This window comes from Acomys russatus, chromosome 24, assembly GCF_903995435.1.
Source record: "Acomys russatus chromosome 24, mAcoRus1.1, whole genome shotgun sequence".
Lineage (NCBI taxonomy): Eukaryota > Metazoa > Chordata > Mammalia > Rodentia > Muridae > Acomys > Acomys russatus.
This window is the reverse complement of record NC_067160.1, coordinates 58354321-58371116: the sequence shown is the minus strand read 5'-3', so window position 1 is coordinate 58371116 and position 16796 is coordinate 58354321.

The following is a 16796-nucleotide window of genomic DNA, read 5'->3' as shown; positions in this document are numbered from 1 at the left end:
TTTCCCAGAGCCTTCCCAGACTGTCGTGAACCAGGGCTGGGAACTCTCAGTACTGGCTTCCCGAACTCTGTTTCCAGGCCCTTCTGATCCACGGACTGTTGCCCACAGGGAAACTGAGACCCCAGAGCGGGAAGGGTTTATCCTGGTGGGGACGCATTGTGTTGAAGGAAGGAACCTTGCTCAGCTCCACTCCACAGCCCTGCAGCTCTAGTCTGAACTGCCTGAGACTCGAGAGAGAAGGAGTTTCCATGCCACTTAGTAGAACAGGTGGAAAAGCTGGGAAAGCGCTCCCGACCGTCCCGGCCCCCAGACAGGGTTTCCTGGCTGGCCTGCAACTCACTCTGTAGACCAGGCTGACCTCAAACTCAGAGATCCGCCTGCCTCTGCCTCCCAAGGGCCAGGATTAAAGGTGTGTGCATGCTAGGCTCGAAAGGGCTTTTAAGGAATTATAGATGTCCTAGGAAGGGAGGCAGGATCTATAGGGCAAGACAGAGGGACAGTGCTGGCCTGAGGCCAGGGGATGGGGGCGGGGGAGTGTGCGCAAAGGGCCGAGAAACGAGGTGGAAGAGATAGATTTGGATTCTCTCTTAGGAAGATGGGCACTCAAGAGACAGCAGCTCAAAGCCCAGGTGGGAGTTAGGCTTTGGGGAAAGGAGAGGTCCGCGTGTGGCTGTTCTTAATTCAGATCCTCAAGCCCCGCCTACCTGGCTAGCCTACAGCCCCTCCCCCTAGACCACTTGGGACCTTTTAGGCGTTGACAGGTTAATGAAGTGCTAAGCGTCCCCTCGGGGGCCCTCCTCCCGTCTGCTAAGCCCCGCTGGCTCTCTCCAGCTGGCCCAGTCGATAACTTCAGTACCAGTGAAGCTGGCTTGGGGGTGTTGCTGAGGGCAAGCAACTGAGGTAGAGCCCACCTATGCAGATCCTGAGTGTGTTCATTTGAGTAACCTTGCTTGCCTCAGTTTCTCTGTCTGAGCAACCCTATCAGAACAGTCCCCCAAAGGCCTGGAGGCAAGCGACTGCACGGCAGCCAGGCTCCCCTCTCCCCATTCTCCTCAAACTGCAGCCATTTGAGTGCAGATTCGGGCCGCGCCAAGCTGCGCTGTGCTACGAAGCCCTGGCTCACCCTGTCAGCCCAGCAGGTGTCTAGGAAGGTTCCAGACCTGAGGTGGTGAGGTTAACTTGGGCTACCAGCTGTGTTCAGGTCCGGTCGGGGAGAGGTGAAGCCCCGCCCCCACGATTCCGGGCGGCACAGATCCGCAGGAATTTCCGGTGGGTGGTACAGCGTGTGCCGCATTTATCTCAAATTCAGGATCCTCTGCCTCATCTCCCCGGGGACCTGTCACTGAGGAGCCTCAGACTTCAGGGGGTTAGAATGACCTTCGGGAGGAAAAACGAAAAACTACGGTCAGGAACTAGACTGGGGGACTGAGAAGAGAGTGTGCAGGGTCCTACATCCCTGCCGGTGGTTTCGAACGGATCTCTTGATTGATCGCAGGGACGCTCCTGCCCAGGGATGGCGTGGGTCAGCCCTGTGCCCATCTGCTCATCAGCCAGCAGAGGAGTCCCATGGGCCTTGGGTGGGAACCTCAGAGGAATGGTGGGGGGCTGGCCTGAGATCACCCACTTGGGCTTGGTAAGTTTTGAGTCTAGCAACTATACAGTATCTTTAAGGGCACCCAAATGGTGACGATAATAATAATATAAATAATAATAATAATAGCAATAATTTTACCTACAGGTTTGGTGGCACTGCTTGTAGTCCTTCTCCTTGGAAGGCTGAGGCATGAGGATCAGAGTTCAAACCCAGCTCTGTTTGAGAGAGCATAAGGCCTTGCCTAAGAGGGGGTGGGGGTGGGGCATTCAGTTTCAACCAAAAAACACATTTTAAAAAACAAAACCCTTTCCCCCCCCCCTCTTATATGCAAAATTCATACTCCGGCTCTTATGACTTAGGACCCCTTCAATCTAGGGCACCTGGGGACACACTCCTCCCCTCTTCCCCTCCCCACCATCTGCCATGGGATCAGCCCCCATGCACTTGGGGAATGCATGAGGAGAGTCCAGCCCCAGCCTTTGGCCCCGTGGAGTAGCCTCCTCGATAAATCAGAAGGGTTTCAAAGGTTCCAGTCTGGAGTGCTGAATCCCAGGGGCTGTAATGATCAATTCTTTAAGCCCATAATTGTTCAAATTACTCTGAGCAACATAAAACATTAATTTTAGGGAATTTAATAGAAAAAAGCTCTTTAAATCCACAGCGAGATAAATGACACCAGTATGGCCACCTTCTCCCATACCTTGGTGACATTGAATGATCTGAAAGCTATTTACATTTTCATTCTCCGTGGAAAATGTTGACAAGCTTTTGGCCACTGGTGAGGTCTGCCGCAGCACGGGAGGGCCCCCTCCCCCCTAATTAATAGGGGAGCAGTGACTTCATAAGTGGAGTTTTCATCCATCTGCCTGGGCGACCTCAGGTGATGGCGCCCTACCCTCCTGAGGCAGATGCAACTATGGCTCATTTTTTACCATAAAAATATTCCACCCTGACCAATGGGTCCCCCTCTTGGCCTTTCCAAAGCAGGTGTGACACCAGGAAGCAGCTGCCATATCTGGGCAGATGAGTAGAGTCCAGGATCACGCCTGGAAAAGTCCAGGTTCTGTAGCCTGCAGGGTTGGGGGTGGGGGGGGGGTGGGGAGCAGGGGAAGTTGAGTTGCCTTGACAGACTCCACCCAGCCAGAGTCCTCGAGTGTGAATTCGCCCTACATTGTGTGTGTGTGTGTGTGTGTGTGTGTGTGTGATGCCCCAGGCATTTCTGTAAGGCTGTATGACCCAGGCATCTTCAGAGCTGAAGCTGGCTGGCTGGGGCAAGAGGGGTGGGTGTGGGTGGAGTACCGGATGCAGGGTGGGCTGCCCAGGGTTTGCCTACAGGTCCCATAAGACAAGAGGCACAGGCAGAAACAGGATGCTGGTACCTCCTCTTCACTAGGTGCAGGGTGTGGCCTTGGGACAGGCTTTCCCCAGGGTCGGGGTGGGAGCGGATGTGTGCCAGGGAAGTCCTGGAACAGGGAGGGAGGAGTTCATGGAGGATTCTGGATAGGAGTTTATTACCTCTACCTCAGCTCGCTTTTAGTGAGACTTGGCTCTCAACCGGGCTGGCCCCACTTTGAGCCTCTTTGGTCTCATCAGGAAAATGCCAATCAGACCACAGCAGGACAGCAGCCCAGACTCGTGCCTTTACCACTCTTTCCTTAGGCTCAGCCCCAAGGTCCAATCCCCAGCACCACAAAAACAAACAAACAATAAAACCAACACGAATGTGGGGGAAAGGGGCCCCTGTGCATGACAGGAAATAAAAATGGTGCTGTCACAGGGGAAAGCGGTACAGAAGTTCCTGAAAAACAAATCATTTTCATCTAATCCACGCTAAGGTTCACACCCTGAAAGACTGAAAACCCTCGTTACTGAGGTTATGTCTTCAGTTGCACAGAGGGGACGGTGTACCTTGGGGTCCACACAGGAAGAGGAAAAAGACACTTGACTCTGATCACATGACCACAAGGAGTGGCCAACAGAGCTTATGCAAGGAGACTTTGGGATGGGGAGAGAAGGCTGAGGGGCGGGGCTCTGTTCTGGGTGATGGAACACGGAGCCCAGAACAAGGGAAGGGTGCCCAGCATCTCACAGCATCTGCTGTATGGCCGCCTGCCACAGGAGCCCGCCTCCCAATGGACGTGCAAACTGAGTGGACTGTGAGCTGTTGAGTCCACCCTAGCCTCTCCCGAGCCTGGACCTGGTCCCTATTGTTAGAATTCTGCTTCAGTCCTATCTATGATGTCATTGCTTACCTGCCACGGAGGCGTGGCCCTGCCCAGGGCCATATAAAAGGACAAACCATCCATGTGGCCCTCTGTCTATTCCGCTCTCTCTCTCTTCCTCCTCTCTCTCTTCTTCTCGCTCTTCCTGTCTCTGTCTCTTTCTGGGGTACCCCTCCCCCCTTTCCTTCTCCCCCCATGCTCGTTTAATAACCTCCGTATAACATAATATCTGGCACCTTGTATCTATCATTATTTTTATATATAAAACCTACGACAGTAGACAGTGGGCTTGTTCTTTCCATTTCAGTGACTCTCCCCACAGCCTGCCTGGCTCCAGCCTGGGCCTGGTCTCTAAGCCATTAGCATAAAGGATATATACTCTACTCACACAAGAAGGTTGGAGTCCCTACAGGCTTGCCTTCACTTTGGAGCACCCTTCCTGGTGGCTCTGTCCTGCCCCCTGGTACTGTCCCCTGGCTGGCCTATCCTGGTCACTGCCTTGTCTGACCTCAAAAAGGTTGGGTTTTGTGATGTTCACCTGCTCCCATCCTGTTTCTCCCTTTGCTTAGAGAACACTGCTCCCGGGAGGGTAGCTTCCACCATCTGGAGCAATGGGTTTGGTAGCCACCTGCTCTGAATGTGCTTCCTGGACCCACAAAACCATGAGGCCAATCTCCTTGGTGGGGGTGGGGGGAGGAGCAGCTCCTGTTGCTGAATCTGAGCATCCAGGGTGGAGGATGTGGTCAGCTGGCTTCTTGCCTGTAGCCTGGAGATGTGGGGACTTTACAGAAGATCCCTGTTTGAGCCTGTCCTTCAGAAAAGATTGCACCCAAGATCCATGTCCACCCCCACCCCCGTGAGTCCGGTAGGAACAGAGTGGGACCCGACCTAGCTTCTCTGGGGAGGGCCAGCAATCTCCCCACCCCCCCCCCCCCTCCAGCTCTTGGTTCAGACTTCTAACTAATCCTATGAATGACAAGGTTTAAAATTTAATTAGCAGGTTTCTCTTATGCAAACTCTCCTCATTAAACTAAGTGTCCCATTAGTTAAAATGGAGGATGGCAGGGGGTGTGTGTGTGGAACAAAGGCCAGCAGGCTCCTCCAAGGTGTCACACACTGGCAGGGAGCTTTATGGGCTTTCTCACCTACTTCAGGCCTTGGCTGCCTCTGGATTGGGTCAGAACAGAATTGATGTTCTTCAGGGGACATTAGTGGAATTTCCAGAAAGGAGTTAGGCCATTCAGTGGCCAGGCTGTCAGGGGGTGTGATACTGGCGTCTGGAATCTTCTACCCTCGCCCCAGATGATGATGGCGTGGCTGGCAGGGTCATGGAATCTAGACACCACCAGGCATTTAAAAGTGGGAATAGGGAGCCGGGCGGTGGTGGCGCACGCCTTTATTCCCAGCACTCGGGAGGCAGAGGCAGGCAGATCTCTGTGAGTTCGAGGCCAGCCTGGTCTACAGAGTGAGTCCAGGACAGCCAGGGCTACACAGAAAAACCCTGTCTTGAAAAAATAAAGAATAAAAAAATTCAAATCCCAAGGGCAGAAAGGAGGAGGTGGAGCTCAGAGTTTGTGGATCCCTGGAGCTGGTATTCTCTCTGGAGAGTTTGGAAAATAGAAGGCCTTGATCCACTCGTGTGCTTAATTCTTGTACTCTCTGCACACACATGTGTTTGTGGTGTGTGTGTGTGTGTGTGTGTGTGTGTGTGTGTGTGTGTGTGTTCTGCATTGGGAAGGTTAAATCTAAAAATTCTGCTTTGAAATTTGTTTCTGAGCTGGGAACAGTGGTACATGCCTTTAAGTCTAGTTCTCAGGAGACAGCAGGCCAGTCTCTATGAGTATATGAGGCTAGCCTGATCTACATAGCAAGTTCCAGGACAGCCAGGATTGTACAGACAGACCCTGTCTCAAAAACAATCACAAAAAAAGAAAAATACTCCTTTAGGAAATCGTCAATATGAGCAGTTTACTTGTCCTTGATGACTCCCCAGAGCTGTCAGGCAGCCTCCGGCTTTGCAGCTTTGCGACTGCCTGAATAGATGGGAGAGTTAGGGCACCCTGGGATCCCAGGTCTGAGGCCACCTGGGGGGGGGGACTCTTCAGGCTTCAGGAAGTCTGCAGGAAGGTAAGAGCTGTGTGAGCAATGATCTTTCTTGGGGTGGCAGCAGGTGGCTTCAAAGGCCTCCTGCTCCAGGGCTGCAAGCAGTAGTGTGAGAGACGAAGAGGGGAAGTGGGCGAGCAGTTCGTGCGCTGCCCGATTCCTGCCAAGTCTCTGCAGTTCTTGCATTTGTCCAAATAAAAAGTGGGAGAGAGGCTGGAGAGATGACTCAGAAGTTAAGAGCACTGACTGATCTTCCAGAGGTCCTGAGTTCAATTTCCAGCAACCACGTGGTGGTTCACAACCATCTATAATGTGATCTGACGCCCTCTTCTGGCCTTCAGGTGTATGTGCAGGCAGAGCTCTCATATACATAAAATAAACAAATCTTTAAACAGACCTTCTCCAAAGACCCTATGACAAGGAGTCCAGGTGGCAGGGCTGAGTCTTCAGGGGACTTGACGATCCTTCCTGTAATTTAGGCATACATAGGATGCTACCCAGTTGGTTATCTGCCGCACTCAGGGGGGACAGTGCATTTCTTAGAACCAGCTGTGACCTTGGATAAGGCAGCAGAATCCCCCAGAGGGTGAGATGACAGAAATATGGCTCAGCTGGTACAAATTTGAGTCTGGTATCTTTGGAACACTCCGTGATGACTTTCAAAGCCACATGTTCAGACTGAGAGTCCCGAGATTCAAAGAATCATCATGGAGCTAGGTGTGGAGGCACACACCTTTAATCCCAGCACTCAGGATGCAGAAGCAGGTGGATCACTGTTAGTTCGAGACCAGCCGGGTCTACAAAGGAGTCCAGGACAGCCAAGGCTACACAGAGAGACCCTGTCTCAAAGAAACCACCCCCCAAATCATCATGTTTCATTTTTTAAAATTAATTTGTTTATTGTATGAATGTGCATGTACACCTGCAGGCCAGAAGAGGGCATCAGATCTCATTATAGATGGCTGTGAGCCACCATGTGGTTGCTGGGAATTGAACTCAGGACCTTTGGAAGAGCAGCCAGTGTTCTTAACCACGGAGCCATCGCTCCAGCCCCCACATGTTTGATTTTAAGATTTATTTTCTACTAAATGTTAAGTGTGTGTGTGTGTGTGTGTGTGTGTGTGTGTGTGTGTGTGTGTGTGCCTGCAGAGGCCAGAGGCATTGGAGCATCTGAAAATGAAATTACAGGTGTTTGTGAGCCACCTGGTGTGGGTGCTGAGAATCAAATTTAGGTCCTCCGGAAGAGCACTAAGTGTTCTTAATCGCTGAGCCAACTACTTATTCCTTGCATGCTTTTCCCTTACCACTAATGCGTTTAATGAAGTGATGGGTGCAAATTCAGTAACACCGCAAGATGAACGAGAAGCACCGCGCTCGCCAGGCTGCAGTAGAGGCGTAAGGGCTGCGTGCGATCCAGGACAGCCAGCCAGGCACGCAGGCTGTGTCTATAATCCCAGCATTTGGGAGACAGAAGCAGGAACATCAGAAATTTAAGGCCATCCTTGGTTCCACAGCAAGTTTGAAACCAGCCTCTGGTAATATGAAACCCTGTCTCAAGAGAATACACAAATATTAAGCGTTACTATTAATTAGCTAATATTAAATGCTAATATTGCATTACCAAGGTTCCTTACCATTGTTCGCTGAGTGCCCTAGCGCGGATGATCTAATTCATAGGAGCCTGAGTATGGATTTTCATATAAAAGAGAAAAGCATTTGTTTGTTGGTTGGTTTGGTTTGGTTTGGTTTTTTGAGACAGGGTTTCTCTGTGTAGCCTTGGCTGTCCTGGAACTCACTCTGTAGACCAGGCTGGCCTCGACCTCACAGACATCCACCTGCCTCTGACTCCTGAGGAGAAAATAATCTTTTAATGTTTCTGTTACTTGAAAGTAAACACTTACCAGCCTGGCGTGGGGGCACATGCCTTTAATCCCAGCACTTGGGAGGCAGAGCCAGGCAGATCGCTGTGAGTTCGAGGCCAGCCTGGTCTACAAAGCTAGTCCAGGATAGCCAAGGCTACACAGAGAAACCTTGCCTCGAAAAACCAAAAGAAAGAAAAGAAAAGAAATTAAATGCTCAACTCTACCCCTGTTTTAGGCAAGGCCTCATGTAGCTCAGGCTATCCTCAAGCTGGGCCGGGTTTGAATTTCTCTGGTCCTCATGCCTGAGCCTCCCAAGTGCTAGGATTACAAGCAGTACCTCGAAGCCCACGGATGAAATTGCTGCCTGGTTAGCCATCTGGGTTCCTCCGCTTGAAGCCGTAATATAGCTCCTAGACTCAGAAAGTCGACAGACAAGCCCAACTTCGTGGTCTCAGGTTATCCCCACCACTCAAGGTGGCACAGGAGCCAGAGCCAGAGGTGGCCTAGTACACCACCCAGGCCTCACAGAGTAGAGCGGAGCCTGGGCTGACTCTCCCTCTGAGCCAAGAAAGGAGCGGGTGTATCAAGTTTAAGTTGCCAAGGTTGTGGCCCTTTCTTACTGCAGCCTTTACATTTCCAGAATAATAGAATTGTCCTGACTGGCTGACAGTGGTGTGGGATGTGCAGGTCCCTACCGTGTTCTCCGGGAGCCAGCAGAAGTGCAAAGCAAGCGGACAAGAACCTCTCTTCCTAAAACCTGATGCCGTCCCTCATCCCCTGCAGCTGTGCAGCCCCATAGCCTGGGCGCGGTCTGTTGCTGCACCCCATGGCCCAGCAGACCCCCCAAACGCCCATCACCTCTTCATAACCTTCATAACGGGTGGAATATAAGCCCCTTGGCCACCCCAAGTCCCAGTGACCCTGTTCTGGCCTCCCAAATCCGACAATATTACAAAGGATTTGTGTCCCCAATGAATAATGCAGAGTTAAATTACATCCGCCCTGGCTTAAATTTTCATATTCCTATCTCTCATCTCCGTAAAGAATTTCCACGCGAAGCTTCATGGGGTTTGCCTCTGCCAGCTGCGCGGTACTCCTAATGAAATTATTCCTTCTGCCGGGAGAGGTAGGCTTCGGGGCGGCCCGCCCACCAGGGGAAAAGGTAAAAAGCCAGAGTTCAAATTATTTATCTCCCTGATAACTTAACAGAGCACATGCATTATGTGTCAGAGGCCGGCAGCTGTGATCTGTGAGGAGGCAGGAGCGGAAGTCACCGGGAGGGCACAGCCGGAACAAAGGTGCTGCAGCAGTGGGTCCCTGAGCTTAACTCCTCCGCAGCATAGGGAGAGCAGCGCCCTGCCGGTGACAGCGGCTGCAGCCCCTTGCTAAGCACAGGGTCTCCCCCAGAGGAGCTGCTGGGGTTAGCCTCTGCAGACTTCCTGCCCAGGCCTGCATTGAGTAGGTATTCAGAAAATGCAGAATGAATGAAGTGGCCCGATTTAATAGCAGGGCGGGAGTGAGAGGCGAGGGAAAGCCTGGAGCTCGTCACCCAAGGGACTTGAGGTCCAAACGAAACGAGGCAGGTTCCACGGCAGCACTAGAAGAGGCCTCTGAGGTGCAGGAACCCAGGTAACATCAGAGTGAGAAGGCACCCAAGGCGGGCAGCCACAGAAGCCATAGAAGCAGCCAGGAAGACTCAGGACAGGCTTATGGGTCCAGAGTAGCTTTCCACTTAGAGGCAGGCTGCCCCTGCCTCACCTCTCCCGGGCACTGTCACCTCCCCAGGCCTTGGTGGCCATTTCTTTGGGCTTTCACACCTCCAGCTGGGCGAGGTGAGAAAGAAGAAACGTCAGGTTGAACCTAGCTCCTCAGTGGCCTTTCTCCTGCCTCTTGGCCAATGGCTCCCACACTGTAACCCTTCAGGAGGCACCAATGGCCCCTTGCCTTGTACTTATAGCCACTTAATTTGTTTGAGCGGATGGCCCCCAATATATCTCCAGATATTGATCAGCATTGGGCTGATAGAAGTTCAAGCTCATGAGGTCTTGCTCTTTGACCCCCAAATAGGGTATGAATCTCAATCGAATAGACTGATACTCACGCTTGGCTTCTACGCACAGGGCTGGAGGCTGCGGGAAAATCAATGAAGAGTGCTGAAGACTCACGATTTATAGAACACCTGCCATTTTAATATTAGAATAAATGTTATATTGCACAGGGGGAGGGGGGCGCAAGGAAAATATTTCTTAGAGAGCTGTTTCTGTTGGAGAGTGATGTGCGAGGGATTTTATGAAGTTAAATTTATAGACCTCATTTAGGCTTATAATTTAAAACTCCTGATGAGAAAGACATTAAGTAGAGTGCTTGGGTGGGGGGCAGGGACTGGACAAGTGGGTGGGCCCAGAGCTGGAGTGAATGCTAGCTGGGGCATGGGACCAGAAGGCCATCTCTGCCAAGGCCTATGCAGCTGGACATGGGATCAGAGGGCTCAGAGAGCTGGGCTGGGCTGGGGCCAGTGGTATGGCAGGGCAGCCCATGTATCTCCTTCCTAGGGTCTCAGGACTCCAACCCCAGAAGACCTGACACAGCAAAGCCTGAAGTGTGAGTCCACTGCAAATATCCTTACACACATACCGCTGATGTGTCCATGAGTACACACACATTTTCACTCAAGATGTTGTTGCTCATCCTGTGTGTACACATGGTGACAGAATGCCCAGCTATATGCATGCACATAAATATGTGCATGCACACAATGTTCTAAAAAAAATACACATGCATAGAATATACACATAGTAGGTGTGCACCCAAGCACACGCTCACACACACAGGACCACACAAAAAGACATTCGGATACACAGTTACACATACACAGGCACGCCCCCCCCCCTTTTCCCACTGGAAATCCTCTGAACCCTCGCCATGCTGCTCCTGGGAGGGGGCCACTAGTGTTGACCACGTCAGAGAAACACCTCAAAGCTGGTCTTTCAGACAAACTTTTAGGAAAGGGCAGGCCCCTGGGCTCTGGAACCAGGCACTATCTTGGAGGCCACTGAAAGAGCGTGCTGTGAGGGATAGATGTCTCGGAAGGGGGCAGACTTCCGCTGCCAGGAGTGCAGTGTGGGAACAGGACCATCCTGACGCCCCATGGAGGGCACCCGCTGTGGGGTGAATGGGGGGAAAAGTGCACCGGGGAGGTCAGCCCAGGGTGACCTCTTCAGGACACTTGGCCCTTCAAGAGCCCATCTTTCAGTTGGGGGTTAGCCAAGGCCTTCTATGGACCCTCAGCTTCTTTGCGGCTTTGAATACAGCCCTTACCTCTGAGACTCAGTTCCCTGCGTGTAGCTAAAGAGGTTTGGCTGTCTATACTGCCGAGCCTGGTGATCTGGGCATCTAGGACTCTAGGCCCAGCGTCTGACTCTGTCAGATCTCCTAAGGGGCTGACTCAGACTCTCCCTTGCAGGACACAAGCTCTAGAACAGCCTCTCCAAAGGGGTAAATAAGAGCTGGTCAGATTCTGGCAGGGCCTGCAGGGTTAGGGGAGCCACAGTCAGTGGCAGAAGCAGCCAGAAGCATCCCTCCAGGTCTGGGACTCCTTGGGAAACTGGGAGAAATGGATCCCCGAACTCTGACTCCATAGCAGAGGTTAGGCATAGCAGCTGTCCACCTTGTGAGTAATCTTCAGCCTTCATCCAGGACCCATTCTGGCTACTCCCCGTCATACAGCCCCCCCCCACCCCCTCCCCCATCCTCACATTCAACATTTCCACCCACCCAGCCAGGTCTACCTTTGCACTCCAGGCTAGGACCAGGAGGCAAGTCCTGTACACCAGGACAGGCCATTGTCTTCATTATCCAAAAGCCATTTCGAACTTCCAGGCCCAACTGCTTACACGCAGGCTTCTGCCCAAACTACTCCGTCAGTGTCACCCCTAGAACTAAAAGGGAAGACCTCACAGCAAAAATACAAACGATATGAAAGATCAAGCCTGGCTTGGAGGCAGTGGCCCCGCCCTCAGCTCTGCTCCAACATTAGAAAAGGCCACTTACTGCCTGCCTAGCTTGTTCCTGGTCCTGTAGGGGAAGCATGCAGGCAGGGCCGAGAAGTGGACCTGGCACTGCCATACAGAGACCTCTGCCCCCCTTCTGGCTTCCTCCTACTCCACCAGCACTAATGGCTTCCTTGGCCCAACCCAGCCCTGGTGACTAGGAATGGCTCCACCGTGTGACCTGTAGGCACCCAGGACAACAGGACAAGGAAAAGAACACTAGGTCCCAGGACTGTAAGGGACAAAATATGGGTGGGGCGCCTCACACAGGATTAGGTTGGCTATCTAAATACAACCCGCATCTCCCCACCACCATAGAAAGCCACAGTGCTGTTTTGCTGTTGTTGTTTAAAGATTTGTTTTATTTATTGTATGTGAGTGCTTTATCTGCAGAAAAGAGCATCAGATAACATCTTAGATGGTTGTGAGCCACCATGTGGTTGCTGGGAATTGAACTCAGGACCTCTGGAAGAGCAGGCAGTGCTCTTAACCTCTGAGCCATCTCTCCAGCCCCACAGTGCTGTTTTTAGCCCTGTTTCTCCAAATGCACCTGCTGCAGGTTCCTGCGTCTGGGGTGTCACCTCTTACCTGGCAGCCCCAGGCTCCAAAGCCCCTGAGGTGTGGGACCAGTGCCTCCCCACCCCCATGCAGTACCGGCCTCTCTGGGCAGCACTTTAATCAGGCTGGGCAGCGGCCTGGGAGCCACTGGCTACAGCTCTCCTGTAATGAGATGAGGACTCTGTCCTGTACTTCCTCCCATAAACCCGGCCCACTCACTGCCCACAGCACCAGGGGTGGAGCAGGCATATTTTACATTTTCAACTTTATTAAAGGAGCCGGTTGAGCTGGGGAGTCTGCACCCTCTCCGTGGTCCATTCTGCCCCCGGAGGCGATAAATCTCCAAGCCTGTGATTTGTGGCTTAGAGCTCCCAATAAATTAAATCGTTCTCGAAGAAAAGGTTGGTGCTCCAGGCTTGACACAGGTCACTGTATTTGTCCAAGGCGAGTGGCTGGGAAGCAGGCACAGGGACCCCCAGTCTGGGCTGTCCACCCGCGGTGCTCCCCTGGAAATGAACGGCTCACTCTGAGGAGAGGAATGGGAGGTGAAGAATCATTCAGTTCCTGTAAAGAGCTGGGTCCTCTGCACCCCAAGTATGTCTGTGCTCCCCTTTAGACCCTCACCACCAGGAGACTTTTTGTCTCTTGGTCTAAAAGTTCCAAGCTTCTTCCCAGAGATGCCCTTGCCCTGGCACAGACAGAATGGGTCAGGTACAGGCACTCAGGGGAGAGGATGGGCAGTCCTGCAGTTGCACCAGCCAGAACTTCCTTCAGCACTCTAGCTGTCTCTGTTTTCCATTTAGCAAAGGAAGAGGTGGTCACCCAGGGGGCTGGCAGTCAGCACTTTGGGGAAGTGCTCTAAGGCTGGGGCCTAGGAGGTTGGAGGTTGGAAGGTGGGAACTCCAGCCTTCACATCTCCCAACAGGTTAGTGCTGAGCACGGTAAGGTTCCATCAGCTTCCTCTCAGACCAAGAGAACCCCACACCTGTCAGAGCTGAGCTCCCTGCCTTTCCGGGGAGGTGTCTTGATGGTTGGCGGGGTGTGGGGGGGCCATGATAGAGAATTCACAAAATCATTTAAGAGTTTAAATACAGCTCTTAGCTGTGTTTAAACTTCAAATCAGTGTCAGTGACCAAAAGGTCTGCATTTGGGGACAAAAAGATTTATGGCCCTAGTTAACACCTGACCCTCCCCCTCACACTCTCCCACCCCCTACCCCACGCTGCCCCTCACCCCCACCCCGGCAAGAAAAGTGCCCAAATCACTCTGGACAGGGTAGCCTTGTGGAGTCTGAGGAAGCCGGGGCTGCGTCTAGGAGCCAAAGTCAACACTGCTGGGCCTTGGTGCTCCGGTTTCAGGTAAAAGGATTGCCTGGGGTCTGGGAGCTGGCGTTCTTCATGGGCAGGGGCTTAGACACTGGCACTGGACACAAAAGCCTTAACCCCAGCTTCCTGGACTCAGGTTGCAAAACCATTACGTTGATTAATCAAATCTCTCGCAAAGCTCCAGGCCTCTTTGGCTGATTGCATTGGGCAGCCCCTCTGCAGCCCCCCCCCCCCTTAGAAGTCCTGACTATTTATTTTCTTTTGGGTGGAGGAGTGAGGGGCTGGGCCAGGTCACCCGGCACTATGGAGGGTTGGTGTGGGCCCAGGGTAGGGGCTGATAGACACTTAATTGCCGTACAAGATATTGGCATTATCCTCAAGGGGACAAAACAAAAGCACATCTTGCATCCCAGACTTAGCTCAGCTCAGGGAGGGAGCAAAGCAGGAAGAGGCCAGGCCTGCATAGGTGTGTGTGGGGGTTGTGTTCAAGCTGTAGGGGGCCAGAGTTGTACTTCCTGTCCACCTACAGCCTGAGCTAGCCCACCTGGACTCTTCCTGTCCACCTACAGCCTGAGCTAGCCCACCTGGACTCCTCAGAAGGGAGACCCACTTCCATAAGCACAGGCACTTTGTTTTTGTTTTTCCACACACGGTTTCTCTGTGTAGCCTTGGCTGTCCTGGATTCACTTTGTATGCCAGGCTGGCCTTGAACTCAGAGAGATCCCCCTGCCTCTGCCTCCCGACTGCTGGGATTACAGGCATGCGCCACTGTGCCAGGCCAGGTCGGCACAGCCAGCTGGGCTCAGGGCTGGCAGCAGGTGTCTGTCTCCCGCACAGCACCGTGTCCTTGCTGTGCACTACCCCCACCCCACCCTACCCCACCCCTGTTTCCTGAGTGTCAGCCTCACTTCCTTATGCATTGCTGCACCAACCCCTCCAGCAAAACAGCTCTTTTCTGAGACCCTGCCTCTCCATGCCTGCTCCAACCCCAGTGGCTCACCCCACCCCACTCACAAAAGTATAATACAAGTCTGTGTGTGTTAGCCAGGCCTCATAAGTCAGGACAGGGGAAGGGCGGGGAGTTAGTGACAGTGTAGATTGGCATGGGTCAGCCGGCAGAGCCAGGCTCAGGGAGGGGACCAAGAAGCAGCCACTGGGTTTCATCCTCACATACCAGGTCTATGTACAAGGATCCTGAGACTAATGCCACAGTTACCCCCAGTGTGGCTTGACACAGAGGGATATGTGTCATGGAAGCCAGAAGTCAGAAGCCTGGGTGTGTGGAGACCGACCGTGTTCTCTCAGAGGCTCTGCCTCTCCCTATGGCTCCGCTGTTCCTTGGCTTGCAGGCACATCACCCCAGACTCCACCTCTGTCACCCCATGACTTTCTCTGAATTCTTCCTATACCTGTCCCTTTAAGGACAGCCGTTCCTGGATGAACCGCACTCTGATCCTGGCAGCGGCAACATCTCAAGAGCCAGGTGGTGGTGGCTGGTGGCTCAAGCCTTTAATCCTAGCACTTGGTAGACAGAGGCAGAGGCCGGTGGATCGCTGGCGCGGAAAAACAAAACAAGCAAACAAAAATCTCAAGAGCTCACCTGAATCTCTTCTGCAGAGACCCTTTCCTAGATGGGGCAGGGGTTTGGATGCTTCTTTTCGTTTTGTTTTATTTTGTTTTCAAGACAGGGTTCCTCTGTGTAGCCTTGGCTGTCCTAGACTCACTTTGTAGACCAGGCTGGCCTCGAACTCACAGCGATCTGCCTGCATCTGCCTCCCAAGTGCTGGGATTAAAGATGTGCGCCACCACCACGCCCTGTGGGTGCTCTTTCTTATTCAGGTTGAAACCCCAGGCTCTGTAGTGTGTCTAGTGAGCGTGAAGTCCTCGGTGTGATCCCCCAGCACTGTAAAATCCGGGTGACTGAGGAGATAAGCACAGAAAGAGCAGAAGTCCAAGATCATCTTCAGCTGTATGAGTTCAAGGCCAGCCTGGGTGACATGGGACCCTGTTTCAGCGAGGCCCTTTGAAGCATGCTGAGTGCCTTTTGAGGTCATCAGCAAGGTACCAGGTAGTAACTACATCTCAGTGTGTAGGCTGAGACCTGCCCTGCCAGAGGCGCCAAAGACCAGCTCAGCCCACCGTGGGCCCTAGGAGGGCTCTACATGCCTGGCCTTCTGACTGTCCACTGTACTCTGCACATCACTGGAGGTCAGGGGCCACCTGGTCAGGCAAGACAGACTGGGAGAAAACCAAACTCCCTCTCTGGCAGTGCTGGGGTGAGGCCCCCCACCTCACATACATAGAGGAGGCTTCAAAGCTTTGGCCTCACTGTTGACAAGTGGGGCGTGGAGTGGGATGCAGCAGCTTCTTCTGCAGCTTGGCAGGTCCCTACCAACATCTGTGCTTTGGGGCCCAGACCTGTTCACAGTGAGTCAACTGGGCCCTCCTGCCCTGCCTTCCACACCCACAAATGGAGTGGAGTTTAAGCCACAGATCCAGAGCCATGGGGGCAACATCCTGACCCCTCCCACCAGAGACCCCACTAGGTCTGAGGCTGGGGAGACAGGTTCCAGGGTGCAGGAAGTGTCTTCCACAAGTGCCTGTGTACCTTGTGCAGAGACAGAGACAGGGGATCTTCCTCAGCTCAGCTAGCTAGCTCTGAAGCTTACCCTCTTGGTGCCTCCTTTGTGGGGGTTAGGTGCAGGTGATGGGGTGAGGCTCCGAGAAGTGGGCCACGAGGAGCTAGGACTGGCAGAGGAGAAGGGACACTGCCAAAGGGCTCCTGGTGGCATTGGGTTGCACAGTGTGGAAACCAGACCCCGAAAGAGAAGCACCCGAGAAGGGCAGAGCTTTTGTTTGCTCTGGGGGTGAACCACAGCCACTGGTCTAACTCTGCCTTCCTGCTGACTTAATCTGGGCTTTTGTCTGGGAAGCAACCCCCCGCCCCCCACCCCAAGCAGGAATTACCTAGGCTTTGGTTACCACCGTGCCTAAGCCTCCGGCTGCTAATGAGCTCAGGGACAGGTGGTGAGGTAGGAGGCTGTTTCTGTGCAAGCCTGGGAACTTTCACATGAGCCCCGCCC